The sequence below is a fragment of the Rattus norvegicus genome, chromosome 17 (genome assembly GCF_021556685.1).
Source record: "Rattus norvegicus strain SHRSP/BbbUtx chromosome 17, alternate assembly SHRSP_T2T, whole genome shotgun sequence".
In the NCBI taxonomy this organism is placed as follows: Eukaryota; Metazoa; Chordata; class Mammalia; order Rodentia; family Muridae; genus Rattus; species Rattus norvegicus.
Genome location: NC_141550.1, coordinates 19,593,065 through 19,614,919, shown reverse-complemented (window position 1 = coordinate 19,614,919; position 21,855 = coordinate 19,593,065). Strand labels below are relative to the sequence as shown.

General features: G+C 44.1%; 2 non-coding genes across 2 annotated transcripts; one reads left to right on the top strand and one right to left on the bottom strand.

Annotated features, from left to right (window-relative positions):
- Positions 1-3,149: 3,149 nt before the first annotated feature.
- Positions 3,150-3,257, top strand: LOC120098043 (U6 spliceosomal RNA). Its single transcript, XR_015642080.1, has one exon. It is a non-coding gene; the product is annotated as a U6 spliceosomal RNA (small nuclear RNA).
- Positions 3,258-7,313: 4,056 nt separating this feature from the next.
- LOC120098051 (U6 spliceosomal RNA) lies at positions 7,314-7,417 on the bottom strand. The gene has a single exon (XR_015642090.1). It is a non-coding gene; the product is annotated as a U6 spliceosomal RNA (small nuclear RNA).
- Between the last annotated feature and the right edge of the window lie 14,438 nt (positions 7,418-21,855).

Below are 21,855 nucleotides of genomic sequence, written 5' to 3'. Positions count from 1 at the left end.
AATGAGAACCTTTAGTCTGTCATGGTGGTAAAAATGTTCACACTGAATTTCCATCGCGCAAAACAAAAAACAAAAAACAAAAAACAAAAACAAACAAAAAAAAAAACAACTCGACTTATTGCTGATGGTATACATTTCCTATTTAAAATGTATAATTTTGAGCCAGGTATGGTAGTGCACACCTTAATGTCAGCACTTGGAAAGTGGAGGCAGGAGGATGGGAAGTTCATGGTCATTCTCCAATTCATAGCACATTTGATTCAGTTCTGAGCTACATAAGATCGTGTCTCAAAATGTTAGCAGTCAGGGCCTGGAGAGATGGCTCAGCATTTGTGGTTCTTACAGAGGATCCTGGTTCAGTGCCCAGCACCCACATCACAATCATCTGTGGCTCCAGTTGTAAGGGTTCCAGTGCACTCCTCCGGCCTTTGTGAGCACTGCACACACACACATTGTATGTAGATGCGTGCCAGAAAAACACTCATACACATACAATTAAAAATTACTTTTGAAAGATTTTTAAGAAGCAAGCAGCCGACAACCACCGGAAACAAACCAACCAACAGACCGGAAGTGTGTCCCCAGCCTGGGATTTTCAGTATCATCCCAAGCAAGGGCTAAGGGGGGGTGGGTAAGGAAAAAGCCAACGGAACAATAGCATTCTCTCCTTTCTGCTTCTGCTTCTTCCAGAACGCACCCAAGCAACACCAAGTTCCGTCTATAGCCACGCCTCCCTCACCACAGGGCCTATAGCCACGCCCCCCTCACCACGGGGGTCGGGGAGGGAGGGGAGTAAGACAGTTGGTGGGAGGGAGCTTGGAGAAAAGCCAATTTGAATTTCCAACCATTTGATATATTGATCACCAATGAGCTTATGACATCCCAGGTGAATCACTAAGGCACTCTGACCTTGTTTCCTCAATTACAAAACACGCGGAAATTTCGGGAGATAAACTTTTTTTTTTTTTTTTTTACCTACACAAAGATAAACTCATTGGCCTGTAATAAACTCTCCAAGTGTTTAGGACTGTGTAGACCTTACTCTTAAAATTAGTCACGGATTTTTTAAACAACCAAAGATAAATTATGCGAATGCTAAGCCGCCCCCAGAACGGTTGCTTGGTTTGCATTCAGGATTAGCTAGGAGCATCTTTTAAGACAGAAGCACAGCACGGCAAATAAAACACTCATGCGCCCTAAGAATCTCCCAAGCTTCTCTTTGCTGATTTCTGGTATAAACTGGGTAGCAAAGCACGCTTTTGTTTTGTGTGTTTCTTTGTCTTTGAACTTTATTTATGTTCAGTGAATAAATACACCCATAACATTGTCTGCACCATCGATAATTAAAGCTACCGGGAGAAGGAACAATAAAGTGTAACGACAACTCTACTTATCAGAGAAACACAAGTAGGAGCTGACGTAATGACGCTTCCACAGCAACTCAGGAGACTCACCACCGACCCATGGTGTGCTTAAACCATTACTTAGTTTGAAGCTAACAGACAAGGAACCAAAAAGGCTATAGCATAGTTATTTTGCCCTTTTGCTAAATCAAAATTGGAGAAATTATCTAGGGCGTTCAGCTAGTCTCTGGAGGATGTAACCATTTCTTAATTACCCAACTAGAAAATGTACGTGCCCCTGGAGAGTTCTCAGGAAACATTAGGGAGAGTTTATGTGAACTGCTGCCCCACAGTGATTTCTCTCGCCAGAACTCAGCTTTAGATTTAAATAGCTCCATTTCTCCTCCCAAAGCCTTTGAGCTGCTGGGCCTTTCTTCGACCAGTGAGTGCAGCAGACATCTGCTGTTGCTGTGCAAGTTCAGAACATGGAGGTGGGTTGAACTGGTAAAAAAAGAAAAAGTTACTGAGTACCATGGTTAGGTGTATTTGTTAATATTTAATTTGCATTTAATAAGGATCTATGATGTAGCAGGGACACTGGAGGCACACAAAGAAGGGAATGTTACATTTTCCAGGAGCTGGCAAAAAAAAAAAAATATATATATATATATATGTGTGTGTGTGTGTGTGTGTGTGTGTGTGTGTGTGTGTGTGTGTCCCCCTCATCATGAGAAGTTGAATGGGGGACAAATTGCAGGAGAAAAGGCCAAAGAGGATGGGGTTCCTGTGGCCTGCTGGGATGGTGGTTGCACTGGGTGACTGAGTCTACCTTGTTAAGGCTGCCAGCACCCAGGCTTTCAATAGAAACTCTGGTAACTTAAGTCTGCAGGTAGCTCAGAATGCACTCTCTCCCCCTTACCCTGGTTTGTCTTACAGGGTCAGACCGGAGGTCACTTCCTCTGAGAGGCATGGTAATCCAGACTTGGTTAGTCTGTCTCATTATTCACTCTCACAAAACCCCTTCTGATTCAAACAATGACAAAGCGTTGTCTCTATTCCCCTCACCCCCACCTACAGACTTTAAGGGTGGTGAAAGCAGACTCTTGTCCGATTAGTCCACAAAACGTCCCCAGAACAAAGTCCAGCGGCAGATAAATATGCATACCTTGAAATACTCTTGAATAACTAAGGACTGGGTGTGACCCTATTGCCTTTAGGCATTCAGTAAAACCTTCTGGGATTCAGAATGTATTCTCCAGTTCCACCCGGGTTATTCCTAGCTCTGCCTTAATGGCAAACAACTTGAAGGGACTCCCTTACTCACGCTACTATGCATGTACTCAGACATACACAGACATTTTTACACAGACCATCCACACTCCCAGGCTCACAGAGGCTCACCCTTCATAGACAGTTCAGAGACTTATGCTTGTCTTCCTCAATGCTTTTACTCCTGGTGTTTGTTTGGTTTTATCTTATTTATTATTATTATTACTATCACTATTATTATTATTATTAATTTATTTATTTTTGGTTTTTCAGGGCAGGGTTTCTCTGTGTAGCCCAGGCTTTCCTGGAACTTGCTCTATAGAGCAGGCTGGCCTCGAATGCCTGACTGTTGGGATTAAAGGTGTTTGCCATCACTGCCTTACCGTTTAGTTTATTTTTAAGACAGGGTCTCTCTCTGTAGACCAGGTTGGGCTTGAACTTGAGATCTTCCTGACTCATCTTCCTGAGTGCTTGGATCGCAGGCATGTGACCATCACATCCGATTGTCCTTTTGACTGTTTAAAATTTTAAAAGACCAAGCTCGCTTCGGCAGCACATACACTAAAATTGGAACGATACAGAAAAGATTAGCATGGCCCCCTGCACAAGGATGACACGCAAATTCACGAAGTGTTCCATATTTTTAAAAAAAATTAAAAGACTTTATTTTATTTTAATGAATGTCATCTTGCCTACGTGTATATTAAGTGTGTGCCTGGTACACGTAGAAGCCAAAACAGGGCAATGGATCCTCTGGAACTGGAGCCACTGATGGTTAGGAGCTGCTACGGGGGTGCTGGGAACTGCGTCCAGGTCCTCGGAAAGAGCAGAGGTTTACACGGCTGGGCCATCTCCCCAGCCCACCTTCTATTGACTTTTACACTTGCATCCAGAAACTAATCCTTATGGAATATTGATGGAATGTTGACTTGATTGGGAAATTCCATACCAGTGGAATCTTAAGTAGTCCCCATAAAGATTCGGCCATTCAAGAGTCGACATTATACCTGGGTATGCACGTTCAGGACAGAAATCGTTACAAGTTTCTATTCACAGGCTGGGCGCTGGTAGCCTTAACAAGCTAGACTCAGCCACCTGTCCTCAGTGCAACACCTAAAGACACAAATAAATAAACTGGCATGTCCATATATATCTTTAATACCAGGATCTGGGAGGCAGAGGCTAGAGGATCTCTGTGAGATCAAAGTCAAAGTCGGCCTGGGTTACATAATGAGATCCCAATCTGAGAAGTGACAGAGATAGAGAGACACACAGAGGGGCAGACAGACACACACGGAGAGATAGAAACACCAGAGACAGACAGACAGACACACACACACACACACAGAGGTAGAAACACACAAAGACACACACAGAGAGACACACATACATAGAAACATACAAAGACAGACACACACACAGAGATAGAAACACACAGAGACAGACACACACACAGAGATAGAGACACACACAGATAGAAACACACAAAGACAGACACACACAGATAGAAACACACAAAGACAGACACACACACACACAGAGATAGAAATACACAGAGACAGACACAAACAGAGATAGAAACACACAGAGAGGCAGACAGACAACAGACACATGGGGCAGAGAGATAGAGAAAAAGAGAGAGCGATAGGGAGATGTTCATACAGCCTGACTACACTGGACAAAGGAACACATAGAAAGGTGTAATAACTCCACCCCAGCCCATCTTGACATGAGAGTAAGGTTTCAAAAGAAGGCAGGAGGGACGCATAGCTAAGAGGTCCTGGTCAAGGTGTCCTCCCAACATTGACCCATCATTGTCTGAGCTCCAGGCTGTCCCTCGAGATGGTCTGGTCAGCTGTCAGAACCTTGTGAGGTCATTTTCTGAGAGGCAAACACCTTCTCCTGCAGGTGCCAGGCTTTCGCCTTTCCCTTCCCTCACCCAGTACGGGATTCCTGGGGAATTCCTAATCCCTTGGATCCATTGTTTCCATATTCAGCCAAAGGAAGGGGCACAAGTGTGTTTTTCTAGGAGCTCTTTGACCCTGAAGGACACTTACATATTGGTTCCAACAGAAAAAGTAATTCAGTGTACACAAAGTCTCTGAAAATGTTAAATGTAATGAGTAACAATGTGGATCAAGTCTCCTGCCCCCTCCTTCAGTTCTAGTGTCACTCATGCGCTGGTCTCAGTTTCCGTGTCTCAGAAGCAGACCCTGAAGTGTGCCTTTGTATGCACACGGTTTATTGACATGTGCTCCTCAGACACTGGGAACACAGAGCAGGGCGGGCAGGCAGCCAAGGGCAGGGGTGGATTCCTCACTCGGGCCCACAGGAGAACTAAAAGCCTGGTATTTCTTGCTTTCATTTTGTGTCTGTCTTTGCTTTGGCTCAGACTCCCACGTGACTCTGCACAGGCCTGTTAATCACTCCAAGAGCCTTTGACTCCGTCACAGTCTTACTGAAGGGGGACCTTCAAGGCTGGAAGCACAGAGATAAGTCAGCCACTCTGGATTCCAAGACGAGGAAATCCTTCCAGATCAGACCACTACCACAGGGAGATCGATTATCTGTGATGGAGAGGTCACACCGTGGAGCGGATCGTCTTTGAGAAACCAGATTGGTCTCCTTGGGTGATGTCAGTGACAAACGGATTAACCATTACTAGGTTACCTTGCAAGACTTAAGCTCACACAACAGTGGGCAGGGCCTTGTATAAAGCTGTTTAATTACACAGACTTCTTGCCCTGGCCTCAGTTCCTCTGTTTAAATCCAGAGCTCATAACAGTAACCCCAAGATATACTTAGGGTTACTAGTACTTTTCCTGATGTGTTGATTAAAACTCTCTGTCTGGTTTTCACCATGACTCATCCCTTTAGTTAATGTAATTTAAGTGATTTCTTGATAAGGCTTCCTTACGTCTTCAACTGGGTATCATCTGTGATCTCTCGCTGTATCCCGGGTCCTACTTCCTCCTGTCCATCAACAAACCCCGGTCTAGGATCTTCCCAGTGTATTCAGATACTCTCCCCACAGGACTGTCATTAGGATATCCTCACTTCTCTCATGTTCTTGATGGCTGCCTGGACGGAGGTATTGACTTCTGGGATATTGAAGCACAAAAAATATGGCTTGGATGTTTGTGTTTCTCGAAAATTCACATTAGGTCTTAAAGACGAGAGTTTTTAGAGAGGGTTGGCCATGAGGGCCTCCCCTTTATGAATGGAATTATTGTTCTTGTAAAGAGGCTGGAACTAATCCAGCACTAGGAAGGCCAACCTGGGCTGCACAACAAACTCCCAACACAGAACAACAAAGGAAACACGCTTGTTAGAACACTGCCCGCTTAGGACAGCGATCCCTCCTAAGGGGCCAGATCCCCGCAGCCTGGAGGGCATCAGGCCACACCCACTGCAGCGCTCTCTCTAGGATTGAGTTAAGAATCTTCCAGTTTACAGCCCTTAACAGTCCCCGGCTCTCCCGTGCTTTCTGCCTTGTATTCTGTGTTGAGCAAAATCACATGATGTAAAACTTCCTGCCCCCTCAAAGGTTATAGAAGTTAGGTATTTTCTTTGGTCTAGGGATTTCTCTGAAGGTGCTTTCTCTCCTCTCCCCACCCCCATTTCTTATGATTGCCCAAGATGAAGTTCAACTCCAAGGCTTTAAGAGAATGTCTCTCTTTCTCTCTTTTCTTTTTAAGCCCAATTACAGCTTCAAGGTCATTTCTCCTAAGATACCTTATTCCTGGGGGTAATTATGTGTCAGCGACCTTTCATACACACACACACACACACACACTCACACACACACATACATGCACACAAACGCACACACACATGCACAGACACACACAGGAGCGAATGTATATAAGCATACACGCTCACACATGCGCACACACATTTGCACAGATGCATATACATATATACACACATACACACACACTCACACATGGACACACGCATGGGCAGACAGACACACACACTCACAGATACATGGCACGCTAACTTAGGCAGGGAGAGGCCTAGTGAAACCGGTTAGTTTTTAAATTTTAATATCTCTGAAGTCAAACTCCCTTTAACCGTCATGAGGTTAGACAGCTTCTACGATGTGGCAGTCATTGCTTTCACATGGTACATCAAAAAGTATTACACTGGGGTAGAAAAATGGTCAGTGGTTAAGAGCACAGGCTTTCAAAGGACCTGGGTTCGATTCCCAGCAGCTATATGGTACCTACAACTGTCTGTGACTCCAGTTCCAGGACATTTGATGCCTTCTTCCCTCGGCAGGCACCAAAAATGCGTGTAGTGCAAAGACAAGCATAGACGATACAAATACATGTACAATAGCAAAATAGTTTTTAAAAAGGCACATGCCTAAGGAATATATTCCAGAGACAAGAGTGCAAAGTTCTTTTAATTTTATGTGTATGGGTGTTCTGCCTGCATGGATGTCTGTGTGCTATGTGCATGCAGGGCCCTCAGAGGCCACAGAGGGTGTTGGGATTCCCTGAGACTGATGTTACGATGGTTGTGAGCCCCACATGGGTGCTGGGAATTGAACCATGGTCCTGTGGAGAAGCATAAAACGTTCTTAGCTGCTGAGCCATTTTTCCAGCTCCTGGAACATTTTATTTTACATCAAGTTTTTGTTGTTGTTTTTTTTTTTTTTAAATAAGAAATAGGCAAAGCCAGCTTTCTTTTCAGAAAGATATAGAACGCCTCATGAATTTGCATGTCCTCCTTGTACAGGGACCATGCTGATTTTTCTGTAGTTCCAATTTTAGTATATGTGTTGCCTAAGGAAGTTCTGGAACATTCTTTTAGAAACTATCTTGATTCAATTTCTTTTTAAAACGGGGGCCTGGTGTATCCTAGGCTGCCCTTGAACTTGTGATATACCCAAGAATGATCTTGAATTCTTGATTTTCTTGCCCCCATTTCCTGGGTGCTGGAATTATAAGAGTGTTCCACACTCCTGACGTTGTGCAGTGGTGGGAGTCAGACCCAGGGCTTCATCCATACCAGGCAACCACTCACCCGAGTAGTTTTGCACTGTTTCTCACTTCAGTTTTGAGATAGGGTCTCACTGTATAGCCTGAAACTTGCTATAGCCCAATCTGACCTTGAATTCACCCAAACCTACCTGTCTCTCTGTCGAGTGCTGATTAAAGGTGTGTTAACACGCCCAAGTACCATTTCTTACTGAAGTGTAAGCCCAGTACAACTTAGTATCTTTAATAAATGTTTACTAAAAACTTAACAAAAACCAAAAGAAGGTGCTGGCATATATAAGTCCTTTCCCTAAAAGAACTTAGAAGATCCCACCTCATGATGTTTCTGGACTGCTGTGTCACAATCCCTCAACTGCTTTGTCGAGCAATGCATCAGAGTCTCTATTTCTTCTCCACCTTGGTGGACTGTGTCCCCATGAGCCAGGGACCCAAACCAGCCCTTTCTCTTCTACTTCATTGGTGACAGCAAAAGAGTCAACCGATGTGTATTTGCAGCTTAGAATCTATGAGATAAGGGATTAGAAATGAAACACCCATCTTCAGGGCATCCTTCTCTCTTTCTATTCTTCCTCCTTCCCTCCCTCCCTCCCTCCCTCCCTCCCTTCCTTTCTTTTTTTTTTTTTTTTTGGACAGTATCTCACTGAACCTGGTGCTCACCAATTGGCTAGGCTGTGGAGTCAGTGGACCCCTGAGATCCTCCCATCCTATCTCAGCCTTCCTGCACTGGAGTGCCCCCCTTGCTTCTCTGTGTGTGCACACATGCTCATATTTCCATAACACTGCACACAGTACACTCATGTGTTATGTGCATGAAATAACTTGTTGGTTCTCGACTTCCACCATGTCGGCATTGGGGTTCAGGCATAACGGCACGTACCTCTACCTTTTATGTGGTCCTGGGGACCTAATCATGAGTCTTTCTGTGTGTGAGCCTCGCTTTATCCATGGAACCATCCTAAGAGAGCTTTTCCTGCTTGGATGGGGCATAGGAAGCCAGCCTGGCTCACAGTGAGACTATTTTTTTTTTAAAAAGCCTTTCATTAAAACTTGATTACTTTCACAACTGTAATTATCAGCCATGTGAATCCATTGCAGGAATATTCATAGCATTAAAGATTGGACACAATTTAAATCCTGCCAGCTCAGGGAAAACAAACCTTTCCATTTTGGAGATTACAGTCCAACGGTGCTGGGTCAAAGTCATTCAGACTGCAGTGGTCTTCTCTTGATCTCTTCAGCTAGGAAGTACTTTCTACAGTTACTGGCCATTAAAAAGATTTTTAAAGCCATTTTAAACTTTGATTTCTTTTCATTGTGGGGTAACGTTTGCATTAAAAAGTGTAAAATCCAGGGGCTGGGGAGATGGCTCAGTGGTTAAGAGCACTGACTGCTCTTCCAGAGGTCGTGAGTTCAAATGTCAGCAACCACATGGTGGCTCACAACCATCCGTAATGGGATCTGATGCCCTCTTCTGGTGTGTCTGAAGACAGCAACAGTGTATTCACATATAGAAAATAAATAAATATATATATATTTTAAAAAGTGTAAGATCCAGTGGTATTTAAGGTAACTAGAGAGCTGTAGAACTGTTTCGACTATCTAGTCCCCAAAACTTTACTGTCCCCAAAAGACAACTGTGCCCTGCTCCCAGGTCTTCAGCGAGATATATTTTGAAAAGTTTTCCCAGAACTCGGAAACCGCTCAGGATAGGCTAAGCGATCAGGCTGCTTGAATGTCATTTTTACCCTCAACTTGGAATCACAGAGCTGTTAATGTAGAGCAGTGTGTCTTGGTCAGGGTTTGTATTCCTGTACAACATCGTGACCAAGAAGCAAGTTGGGGAGGAAAGGGTTTATTCAGCTTACACTTCCACATTGCTGTTCACCAAGGGAAGTCAGGGCTAGAACTCAAGTAGGTCAGGAAGCAGAAGCTGATGCAGAGGCCATGGAGGGATGCTGCTTACTGGCTTGCTTTCCCTGGTTTGCTCAGCTTGCTTTCTTGTAGAACCCAGAACTACCAGCCCAGGGATGGCACCACCCACAATGAGCTGGGTCCTTCCCCCCTTGATCACTAATTGAGAAAATGTCTTACAGCTGGGTCTCATGGAGGCATTTCCTCAAGGGAGGCTCTTTTCTCTGTGATAACTCCAGTGTGTGTCAGGTTGACACACAAAACCAGCCAGTACACCGTGTTTCCCTGTCTGCACTGAGAATAACACTGAACCCCTCTTTATCTTGCAGTCACACCTGTTTAATCTTACATCTGGCTTCTACGATCCATTTCTCTCCCTCCACCACGCAATTCCGATCTTGTGAAAATTCCCATTTGCTCTCATCATTTCATAAATCTCAAATTTGGACCATAATTTTCATAATAAGAGACGAGGCATGAACGTAAATGCGTTTGTGCGCAATGTTTTCATCTTTGTGACATCTAGGGGTCCATGAGTTTAGAATGTAGAAATCCAAAGAAGTAGAGACTTGGTCTCCCACTCACGTGTAAAAGGCGCCACATCTGAACGGGTTTCCATGTCAGTGGTTAAGTTTCACCGAGAAAGGCAAAAGGTTTAAAACGTGTAGTTAGTCTCCATCGTCGCCAGAGGGCAGACCTCAGCAGCTTGAGAGCTGGTACCCAGGATGTTGTCTTGACACTTCGTTGCGCCTCTGAGGACCTGCAGGGGGCGCTGCAGCTCACACCAGCTGCTGGCGTCCGGAGGTTGCTGCGGTTTGGTTCCTCACACCAAGCTTGTAGGAAAGGTTCCTCATTTGAGAGGCTGAGGAAGGGAGGGGCACGCTGCTGTCTTCCTTAAGACACTGGCCTGCTGCAGACACCCGGGAATTTACATTTTTGGAATTAAATTCGGTAATCTGAATTTATCATGGCTACAAAGAATATAATGTCAAAGAAAAAAAATGCATGTTAAAGTTTTCCAGCGGCAGTGTACTTCTCTGAAACTGAAACGCGAAACTGAAAAGGACAAACAGCGGCTGGCTGGGGACAAGGTTGAGTGACCCCGTCAGGACCAGGAAAGTTCTTGCTGTGAGTCCATTTCTGCAGGGATGGCAAGAGATGGGAAGTCTATTTGACAGACCTGATACCCACTTTGGAGTTTTGAAATAGAACTCTGACACATTTGAGCTAAATGCCTTTTCCTAGGGAGCGAGATTCCCAGCTCTGCATTTCACACACTTTTCCTGGTTCTGCAGTTCAGAGGCAGAAACTGGGGAAGATTAGTTACTTGGATTTTTAGGGTTTCTTGAGGTTCAATTGCATCTATAACATATGTGTGAATTGTGTTATTTGTTGGCCTATGAGGCCTATATGCAAGCTATTCTGTTTAATAAGTGAGGCTATTTATTTTTATTTTTATTTTTATTTTTTTTATTCTTTTGGAGACATAGGCAAGCTGGTTTGACACTCTGTAACCCAAGCTGGCCTCAATTTTTTGGTACACTTCCCCCTCAGTCTCCCCAGTACCAGGCATACACTACATTCTCTAAAGGACTTAACACTTTTGAGGAAGTCTTTCTGTTACTTGTTTTAAAAATAAGAAAGCCACAGTTGGGGAAGTTCAAAGTCACTTAGTGAACCCCTGACAGAGGAGAAAATGCCACAAAATGGCTAATCTCCCTTCAGGACTGTTGACAGTGTTCTGGTATCAAACAATGTAGTAACATTCTTCGGAAGAGGGCCAGCAGATGAAAGTCAGGATGCCTACTCACATTTAGATTTCTGGCAAAGAGTAGATACCCTTTAATCACACCCAAAATATCGTGCAGGACATGCATGTTTCCACACCCCCGTAGATAGCTGTAGAGGACGAGATTACTTTCCTCTCCCATCACTAGATTCAGAGTGGGGACTTACAACAGATCAACAAGAGAACCGCATAACAAATTCATTCTTTGTGACATGGGAGACCACAAAGGTCCAAAGAGAGAAACTGTATTTATCTGTGCGCGTGCGTGTGTGTGTGCATGTGTGTGTATATGTGTGTTCGTGCATGTGTGTGTGCATGTGTGTACATGCATGTGTGCATGTGTGTGTATATGTGTGTGCGTGCATGTGTGTGTGTGTGTGTGTGTGTGTGTGTTTCAGTATGAAGGCAACTCTGAGTATCTTCCTCTATCCTGCTCCATTTTTACTCTTTTGAGACAGAATCTCTTCATCAACCTGGAACTTGCTGTTGACTAGCTAGCCAGCGAGCCCCTGATTTCCTCTTGTCTGTCTCTGGGTGAGACGCAGATACAAGAGATTGAACCTCAGGCCCCCAGGCTTGCGCGCTAATTACTTTATCCACGAAGTCCCCTCAGGCACTGGAATACTGTAATCTTGTGAGCACTTGTGCAGAGGTATGAGTGCTCAAAAGGATGAGATCTGAGGTTGATAGGCCGGGAGAGCTCAGACACTTCTCAGTGGCCCTGGGACTTTAGAGAGAAGGATGCTTCTCTTCTCCAGCGTTGGAAGAACACCTATCAAATGAGGGGCTTGAGACTGGCTTCGGGGTGGAAGGGGTCTGGGGGAGAAAGATCTTCCTGCTTATGTTAGTTACTTTATCATTGCAGTGGCCAATTACCTTCTGGGCACAAAGGAGGAGGATTTATTTTGGCTCATGGTTTCATAGGGTCCAGTCCGTATTTACTTGTCTCCATCCTAGCACCAAACACTGGAGCAGAACATCATGTACCAGGAGTAGAGGACAGCTGTTTCCATCACAGAGGCGGCTAGTAAGAACATACACGGATTGTGCGTGGTGGCTTATAATCTTAGTCCAGCACTTGGAAGGCAGAGGCAAGATGCCTGTGAGTTCCAATCCAGCATGATCAACATAGCAAGTTCAGGGTTACACGGTGAGCACCCCCACTAAGACACAGATACACACAGGCACACACAGACACACAGACGCACATAGATACACAGACACACACACACAGAGACAGACAGACAGACAGACAGACAGACACACACACACACACACACACACACACACACAGATCTATACCCTCGGTGACCTAATTTTCTAGCTAGTTCCCACCCCTTAAGTTTCCACCTTACAAAAAAGCTCCACCATTTAGGGGCTGAGCATTCAAATCGCTAATCTATATGGGACGGTTCTCAATCAAACTATTTTTGGTTGCTTTCTTAATGCTAAGATGCTATATTCCGTTGCTATGTCCTGAGCCCCGTCACAATCCTACCTTACACTACGAACCTGGGGGTGAACCCACACTGCTCTAAATTCTACAGTGAGGTCTATGATTAATTTATGTCAGAGAGAGATTTCTGAGAAAGGCAAAGGTTTCCAAAACATACAAAGCCGTGTCACAACTAAAACCATAACACACATAAAGCAAAATCACAAAAGAGAACAGTCGAGTTGGTAACGTGGAATTCTGGGGAGTGGCTATGCGGTGTGTGTTCACTAGTCAGGAGTCACACATATGGGGGCTTCGAAGGCATGGGCAACGGGATAATGAATCAAGTGGGGCTTGTTCTGTTTTGGATGTTGAAGAGTTCTCTAACAGGCTCAAGTGTGGCAAACATGGTGCCCTAGGTTTTGCTCTTTCCCCTGCCCTCTCCCTTGTTTAACTTTTAGACGACATTCCTAAAGCTCGCCCCCAGCCCCCACAGTCTGGTCCCCTCATTTGACCACTGACTCATTTCTGAGACAAAGAAACATAGCCTGGCAATCAAGATTTATTATTTTGCTGTCCTGGCTAATCTGTCAGGACTTAACCAACGAACCTTAGCACAGACTTCCTTTCTTCTTCTTCTTTTTTTTATTTTAAGATTTATTTATTTTATTTATATGTTAGTACACTGTAGTTCTCTTCAGACACTTCAGAAGAGAGCATCCCATTACAGATGGTTGTGAGCCACCATGTGGTTGCTGGGAATTGAACTCAGGACCTCTGGAAGAGCAGTCAGTGCTCTTAACCGCTGAGCCATCTCTCCAGCCCTTCTTTTCTTCTTTAGCCCCCCCTTCCCACTCCTGCAAAACCAAACCAAACCAAACCAAACACCTCCCCATCCCCTCTCCCACCCCACCCCCACTCTCGTTTGTCCCTCTGATATAATAAATCTCCTTTATGCTGAAAATTTGGTGTCTGGGTGTGTTCTCTACTGATTCTGAGGGGTACCCTTACAGATGTGATATATTTCCATGCACTCTTTGTGTATATATTTTGTTGAAAACAAAATGTCTAACAGAGCTGGCTCAGTAGGTGAGGGTGCTTGCCACTAAAGATCTAGGTTTGATCCCTGGAACCCACATGGGAGTAGAAGAAAAGTGACTTTCAATGGTCATCCTCCATGCACATGGTCCCCTGTCAACACCACACACATTAAAATAAATAAAGATACAGAAAGCGTGCCCAGATGCTGGCACAAGACAGACATAGGGAATCCCAGCTCCAGCCTCTTGAATCTCTGGTATCTTCATCTATAGGATGGGAATGTCGACATGTAATTGGTAGCAATCATGTGTGCTTCAAAAAGAAGTTGTGTTGATAACGGTTTTGGGGGTACCAGAGTCTGTAGGAGATGTTATTGATCTCGTCTCTGTGGGGTGAAGTATAGATTGCTTCTGGACTCCCGCATTCTATTAAATAAAACGAGGCCAGGCAGTTTTGCTTCCGTTGGCTGTGTTTTCTCGGCCACATCTGTTTTTTACTAGTGTGTGTTGAAAAACTCAAAGAAGTCACCCGAAACTTTGCACACTTTGAATGTTAGAAGTAAATGGCTGCCCTTCGGGGAAGCAAGTCTGAGCAAGTGGGTGATGCTCGAAAAGAAGTGTGTCAGAACAGAAAGACGGGCTGCTGTTAATGTCACAGCTAGCTTCACAGAGGGGGCAACGCACAGAAAAATCGATGAAGAAAAGGCTCCTGATTGGAACAGGAGACAGTTTGCCATTGACATGCAAAAATGCAGATTCTTCCCCCCTAGTTATACGGTCTCTAGAACTCCACCAAAGAAACAGTATTTTAGCAAAAATTTGAACATCGGTTTTATTATTTATTTATTTGCATCTTCCCGCTTACACTTTAGAAGATAATTATTTATCTGTGTGTGTGTTCCTGTGTGGTCAGAAAACCAATTTTGGGAGTCGTTCCCCCCACCCCCAACTTCTTGTGAGATTTCCAAGGATTGAGTCAAGTTTTCAGGCTTGGTGGTAAGCACCTTAGCTAACTGGTGCGTTTGGCTGACCCTGGTGTGTATTCTACGTTCCCTAAGCTCCTGAGTGTTGTGGGCCACTCCTGAAAACCCAGCACTAGGGAGGTGGAGGACGGCAAGACCCTGCCTGGAAAAGAGAAGGAAACCAGGGATGGCAATCACACAGGTATCTAAACCACTATTGAGGCTGGAGAGGCGGCTCCTGCATTACAGGTTCTTGTTGCTCTAAGTCAGGTTCAATTCCCAGCACCCACATAGCAGCCCATGACTTCCTGTAACTCCAGATCCAGGAGACCCAACACCTTCTGACCCCCACAGGCACCAGACACACAGGTGGTGCACATGCATGCAGCCAGGACACTCTACACAGGAAAAAAAGTCAAGAAACTCAACGCCCACCATGACAAAAGATCAATTGTCATTGACTCGAGAATTGAAATCATGATGGGATATTAAAAATAAACTCTACGTCAGTTACAATGTCGATTCAGAGGAGAGTAAACATTTTTGCAGAAAAAAATTACATTGTATACATCTCACACCAAGAGGTATCATGCCTGGGGAGTATGTTTAAACTCACGAGTAATCTAATAACATAAATCAAAATAATACAGACACATAATTTTACCCTAAAATATACATACTCAGTGTTTCCCATAGCATAGTGAAGAGGGCACCTTAGTTGTAACTGGAATGGCCTTCTGGGAAGTCATTTGTTAGTATGTGCTGTGTTCTTTTTTTTTTAAGATTTATTTATTTATTACCTATAAGTATACTGAAGCTGTCATCAGACATATAAGAGGGCATCAGATCCCAGTACAGATGGTTGTGAGCCACCGTGTGGTTACTGGGATTTGAACTCAGGGCCTCTGGAAAAGCATTCACTCTTTGATTGAACCATCTCTCCAGCCCCTGTGCTAAAAGTTCTAAGCACACGTGTGTTATTCAGCCTTGTAGCTCTATAGATGAGTTTAGATGGTGTTTTAGGTCTCAGTTAACAGGAAACTGTTCTCCATGTCACTTTGCAGGCCTGGACCCACGTTCACAGGGTAGTGTGGATGAATAGCCAGCTTCTATTTGGTTCCATTCCTTTTTCCATTGTCATGTGTGTAGGTGCACATGTGTGCGGATGCACATATGAGTGTATGAAGGCATGTGAAGGCGTGTGAAGGCATGTGAAGGCCGGAGATTAATGTCAGTATCATTTCAGATCTCTCTTCTGCCTTACTCATTGAAGCAGGGGCTCTGAATCAAACCCAGAGCTCACTGATTAAGCTCGTTTTGCTAACCAGCTTGCTCTGGGGATCCCTGTTCCTAACTTCCAAGGAGGCTGGAGTTACAGGCAGGGTGCCACAGCGTTTACTTGGGTTCTGGGAGATTCACACTCTGGTCCTTAAGCTGCCATTGCAGGCTTTTTAGCCACTGACTAATTTCCCAGCCTTCTTGTTTTGCTATTTTTGCAGCACTGGGAGTTGGACACAGAACGAGACCATGCTAGGCAGGAGCTCTACCTCGGGTCTACATCCCCAATCTTCCTTTTCTTTAGTTTGAGACAGGATCTCACTGAGTTGTCCAGACTGGCCTTGGATTTATGATCCTCCTCCCTCTACCTCCATAGCAGCCGGGGTTCCAGGCCTACACCGAGCTGCAGGTAGATGACTGTGAATGTCTGTAATGTATGTCATGTAAATGTCTGTCAATAAGGAAGGTGGGGCAACTGATGTGAATTGGTACAGTAGAAGACACCCTCGTTAAAATTATGTTTACGAAGATTTGAATAAAAACAGAAAGCGCTCACAATGCACAGGCTTTACATTCGTGAAAAAAAAAAAAAGCTGTCTATGAAGTTATCCCAACTCTGAGAAATGTGCTTATAAGAACAATGGGATAAAATGCAGCAAATTATTAACAACTGTGGGCCAGAGAAATAACTCCGTGGGCAAAGGCCCCCATCATCAAGCCTGAAGACTGAAGTTCCAACTCTGAGCCCCACAGGGTGGGAGGAGAGGACTGTCTCCTTCAGGTTGTTCTCTGGAATCCATTCCATGCTGTGGAAGGTGCAGACGTGTGTAAGCATGTTCTCTCTCAACACACACACACACACACACACACACACACACACACACACACACACACCCCGAATAAATGTAGTATAAAATAAACATTAACAAGTGGAGTTCTTTTAGATTGTGGGATTGTAAGTGATTTTTGTTTGTTTTTTTCCTTTACTTTCTTTCTTTGTGTGCCTATTTTCCCTGATGAACACAATCTCTGTCATAATAATTAACAGGGCAGGCTACTGCCTGGGAATTCCTCAGTGTATTTCTGTGTTGGTTATCCATGGACTAACCCGTGTGCAAAGACGAAAAGAGTGCAATGACATCCTGGCGACAAACCATTCATCTCCTCAAAGCCCATAAAGTGCAGCTCACATTGTCTGAAATTGCAGACTTTCACTGTATTTAGAGAGCTCCAGTGGCCTGGGTTAAACAAACAAAATCATGTTTTGCACATTGGTGTGTGAAATGTGTGGAATTTTACGCCCTTGGGAGAGCATGCAATTCGCAGTGTCTATTATTTTTACGTTATCAAACCCATCTTTGTTAATAAGATCTATAATTATTAGGCAGAAAGCATAATGAAGTTGGCTGGGTACAATGGAGGCCAAAGCCAAGTTTTTCCAAGTGTCTGATGATTCCTGGTAACAGCCGATGATTAGAGTCTTGTTATTTTAAAGTAATTTTTATGAAAAAGGAATGCTTGAAGAGCACTATAGATGAATTTATATTGCTTAAAAGTTTTATAGTTCTTCATTCCTTTAGGTCTCTCTCTCTCTCTCTCTCTCTCTCTCTCTCTCTCTCTCTCTCTCTCTCTGAGACAGGTTCTTATTCTGTAGTTCTGTCTCGTCTGAAACTTGCTATGTAGACCAGGCCAACCTCAAATTTATGAAAATCTGCTTGCTTTGGCCCCCTGAGTGATGGGATTAAAAGTATTTGCTTAGCTTGTTTCTTTTCTTGAATGTGTGCGTGTGCGTGTGCGTGTGTGTGTGTGTGTGTGTGTGAAAGAAAGTGTGTGTGCCTGTGTATGTAAGTGTGTATGAGAATGTGTGTTAATGTGTGCATGTGTGAGTGTGTATGAGAGTGTATATATGTGAGTGTATGTGTGTGTGTATGAGTGTGTATTTATGTGAATGTGTGTGTATGTGAGTGTGAGTGTGTGTGTTTGTGTATTTATGTGAATGTGTGTGTATATGAGTGTGAGTGTATGTGTGTGTATGAGTGTGTATTTATGTGAATGTGTGTGTATGTGAGTGTGAGTATATGTGTGTGTTTGTGTGTGTGAATGTGTGTGTATGTGAGTGTATATGTGTATGTAAGTGTGTGTATTTATGTGAACGTGTGTGTGAGTGTATGTGAGCGTGTGTGAGTATGTGAGTATGTGTGTGTAGTCAACCCTGAATATCTTACCCCATCCTGCTCCACGTTACTTTTCTTTTCTTTTTTTTTTTAAATATTCTCAGAATTTTGTGTTTTGTTTTTTTTTTCTTTCTTTTTTCTGTTTTTCGGAGCTGGGGACCGAACTCAGGGCCTTGTGCTCGCTAGGCAAGCGCTCTACCGCTGAGCTAAATCCCCAACCCCTCCACAGTACTTTTCTGAGGCAGGGTCTGAAGGTCAGAGGACAGGATCTGTGGAGGCCGGAGGACCCCTGTGTGGAGCCAGTGCTTTCCCGACCCCTTTCCTGAGCTCCAGGGAGAGAGCTCCAGCTCTCAGGCTTGTGTGGTACGCACCCTCCCTTGCTGAGCTTGCTCACTGGCTCACTTTTCTTGATTCCTTACGAAGTATCTTAAAAGCTCAACTTAAGGAAGGAACCGTTCATTTGACTCCTGGTTTAACAGTCCGTCATGTCAGGGACAATGTCATGACAAGACTGTGAGGTGACTGGTCACACTGTGTCCACAGTCTGGAAGTAGAAAACAGGCAGGAAGTAGGGTCGGGCTATAAAACCTCAGCTCACCCCACTGTGAGATCCCCCTCCTAAAGATGCTACAACTTTCCAAAACAGCGCCACCATCTGGGGACCAAGCATTCAAGCACACAGCCTGTGCGGAACATTTTCCATTTTAATCACAGTGGGGTGGGATCGTAGGTGGGGTTCTAAGTTTCCGTGGGCGGATCTTGGCATAGGCTATAGGTTACATGTAAGACCATTTACAATAATAGATTCAGGTTAAGAAAGGCCAATGGTCAGGCTGGGCAGCCATATATGAGGGAAATATCACAGCTAATTTCCCAAGGTGTTTTTTTTCAGCATATGACGTTTACTTTTCCAAACAGTTTACTATTAATTGAAATGTTCATAAGGCTAACACACACACGCACACACACACACACACACACACACACACACACACACACACACACACACACACCTCACATATCTTCCTCTGTCTTACCAGCACCAGTGCAGGGGACTGAGTGCTGGGATTAAAGGCTTGTGACCAGCTTATCAACTGTAGGAAGATTTTTGTTGTGGTGGTTGCTTTGTCTGTGTAGCCCTGGCTGTCCTCGAACTCACACATCTGCCTGCCTCTACCTCCTGAGTGCAGAAGGCTGAGTGCTGGGATCAGAGGTTTGCCACCATCATGCCTGGCTTTGATAGAGTTTTAAGCAGAATTAAAAAAAAGAGAAAAATTTCAGATTACAGAAACCCCTCCCACCAGAACAAATTTGAGAATTTTTTTTTGTTTACTTTTTATTAGGGTGAAGGTCATTTGTATCTAATTCTTATTATATTACTGGTCAACTGAGTTTACTTAAGTAACATATTTCCTATAACATCATACAGAATATCAAAAATACCATTAATTTGGTGTGCCATCATCATGAAACTGTCAACGAGACACTTTGTACCCTCTGTTTTAATACTGACTCTGGAATCTGTCACTCACGGTGTGGTAGTCTGAATAGAAATGTCCCCCATAGACTCAGGTATTTGAAGAACTCATTTAATGACACTGTTTGGGAAAGTGGTGCTTTCAGCCTTACTACAGGTGTATGTCTCTAAGAATTCATACCGCCAACTCACTTCCTGTTTGCTCTTTTGGATTCCTGTGTGACAAAGTGTCATCAGCCAGCTTCCTGCTCTGGCTGTCTATGGCCACACAACCCTGCCATTACAAGACTCTCCTTCTGGAGCCATAAGACGAGAGGTCATTCTTCCATCAGTCCAGTCGGTCACGGTTTACCACAGCAGCGGATAGTAACTGAAGCATCTCTCAGTTTAGACTAGTCAGATTTGGTGCACACCAGACATGCATGGCCAGAGGCTGGGATAATATAGCAGTGTGGTTCTGTAAGCAATCTCTGTGGTCTGGCTGCTTGCTTTGCAGGTCGTAGTGGTATTGAAGTGTGTCTGTGCTGTGGCCAGTGTTGGGATTGCCTTACCGTGGCTGCCGAGTGGTCTTCTCTCGTCTGATGGACAGATTTCTCTATTCTTTGCCTGTTTACGGACATCTGTTGTTTTTTTTTCCCCTGCAAGGTTTTGGCTATCATAAATGAATCTGTTATGAATATTCATGCGTGAGCCGCATGCATTCGTGCAGATGTATGTTTTCACTCCTCAGAGGGGAATGCTCAAGAATGGAATGGCTGGGTCACCTCGTGCATGTTCAACTTTCTACAACAGTGTCGAGCTTTTCCAAAGCAGCTGCGCCGTCTAACAGTCCCATGAAGCGACAGAAGGGAGCGCTTCATGTCCCCTTTGATACTTGGTGTTGCGAGCCTTTTAAATCTTAATTACACTCATTTGTGGTGCTCGCACATAAGAGTGTGTGCGAGCACAAGTAGCTTAGGGGACAAGTTTGCCAGAGCCACGTCTCTCTTTTCCCCAGGTGGGTCCTGGGACTCGATCTCAGGTCTTTAGGCAGCAATCGCCACCCAGCCCTTATGCCAGGACACTTCTGACTTTTTAGCCGTTTGAGCAGATGTGTAATAAGATAGTGATTTTAATTTTTCTCCCTAGTGACGAATGATCCAAACACCTTCACAAACTCTGTGGCTTTTGTGAGTCACTTCAGTGTGTCCACACCAATCATTTGCCACTTCATTAAGGTGCTTACCATCTTGTCCTAAGAGTGGTTTTTCCATGCTAGATATCAGTCTTGTCGAATATTTTCTGCCAGTCGGTGGCTTGCTTTTATATCTGAGAGAAAAGTTTTAAATTTTGACGGACATACTGACTTTTTCATTTATAGTTTTAATTTTTTATGTGTTAAGACACATAAAAATATTTAGGTAACATTTTTAATATTATAAGGCCAATCTAGGTAAAATATATCCCAGGCCAACCTTGGACCCATAATCCTCCTGGGTAAGCATCTCACCTGAGATTACAGCTATATAAATTTGTTCTATGAATTCCTTTGGAAATCAGGAATTCCCCTTTCTCTTTAAATTTTTATTTTTTGTGTGCATTTGTGTGACTCTGGGCATGTGGGGGGTCATGACATGTGTGTGGAGGTCAGAGGTTGGTTCTTGTTTTTCACCTCGTCGAGACAGGATCTTTCTTGTTTCTGATGCCATGAGCAAGGGAGCTTGCTGTCACTCTTTAAATGATCTGGATTCAATTCTAGAGACCTGCCTTGTGGAATTCTACATATATGACATAGCATGTTATCATACATGTATGACATAGCATGTTATCATACATGTATGACATAGCATGTTATCACACATGTATGACATAGCATGTTGTCTTAGTTAAAGTTTCTATCGCTGTGATGAAGCACCATAATCAAAAGCAACTTGGGGGAGGAAAGGGTTTAGTTTGCTTACACTTACATTATGGGAGGAAGTCAGGACAGGAACCCAAACAGGACAGGAACCTGGAGGCAGGAGCTGATGCAGAGGCCACAGAGGGAGCTGCTTACTGGCTTACTCCTCATGTCTTGCTCAGTCTGCCTTCTTATAGAAGCCAGGACCCCAGTCCAGAGATGACCCAGGCGACAATGGCGGTCATTAATCACTAATTAAGAAAATGTCCCAAGGACTTGCCTACAGTCC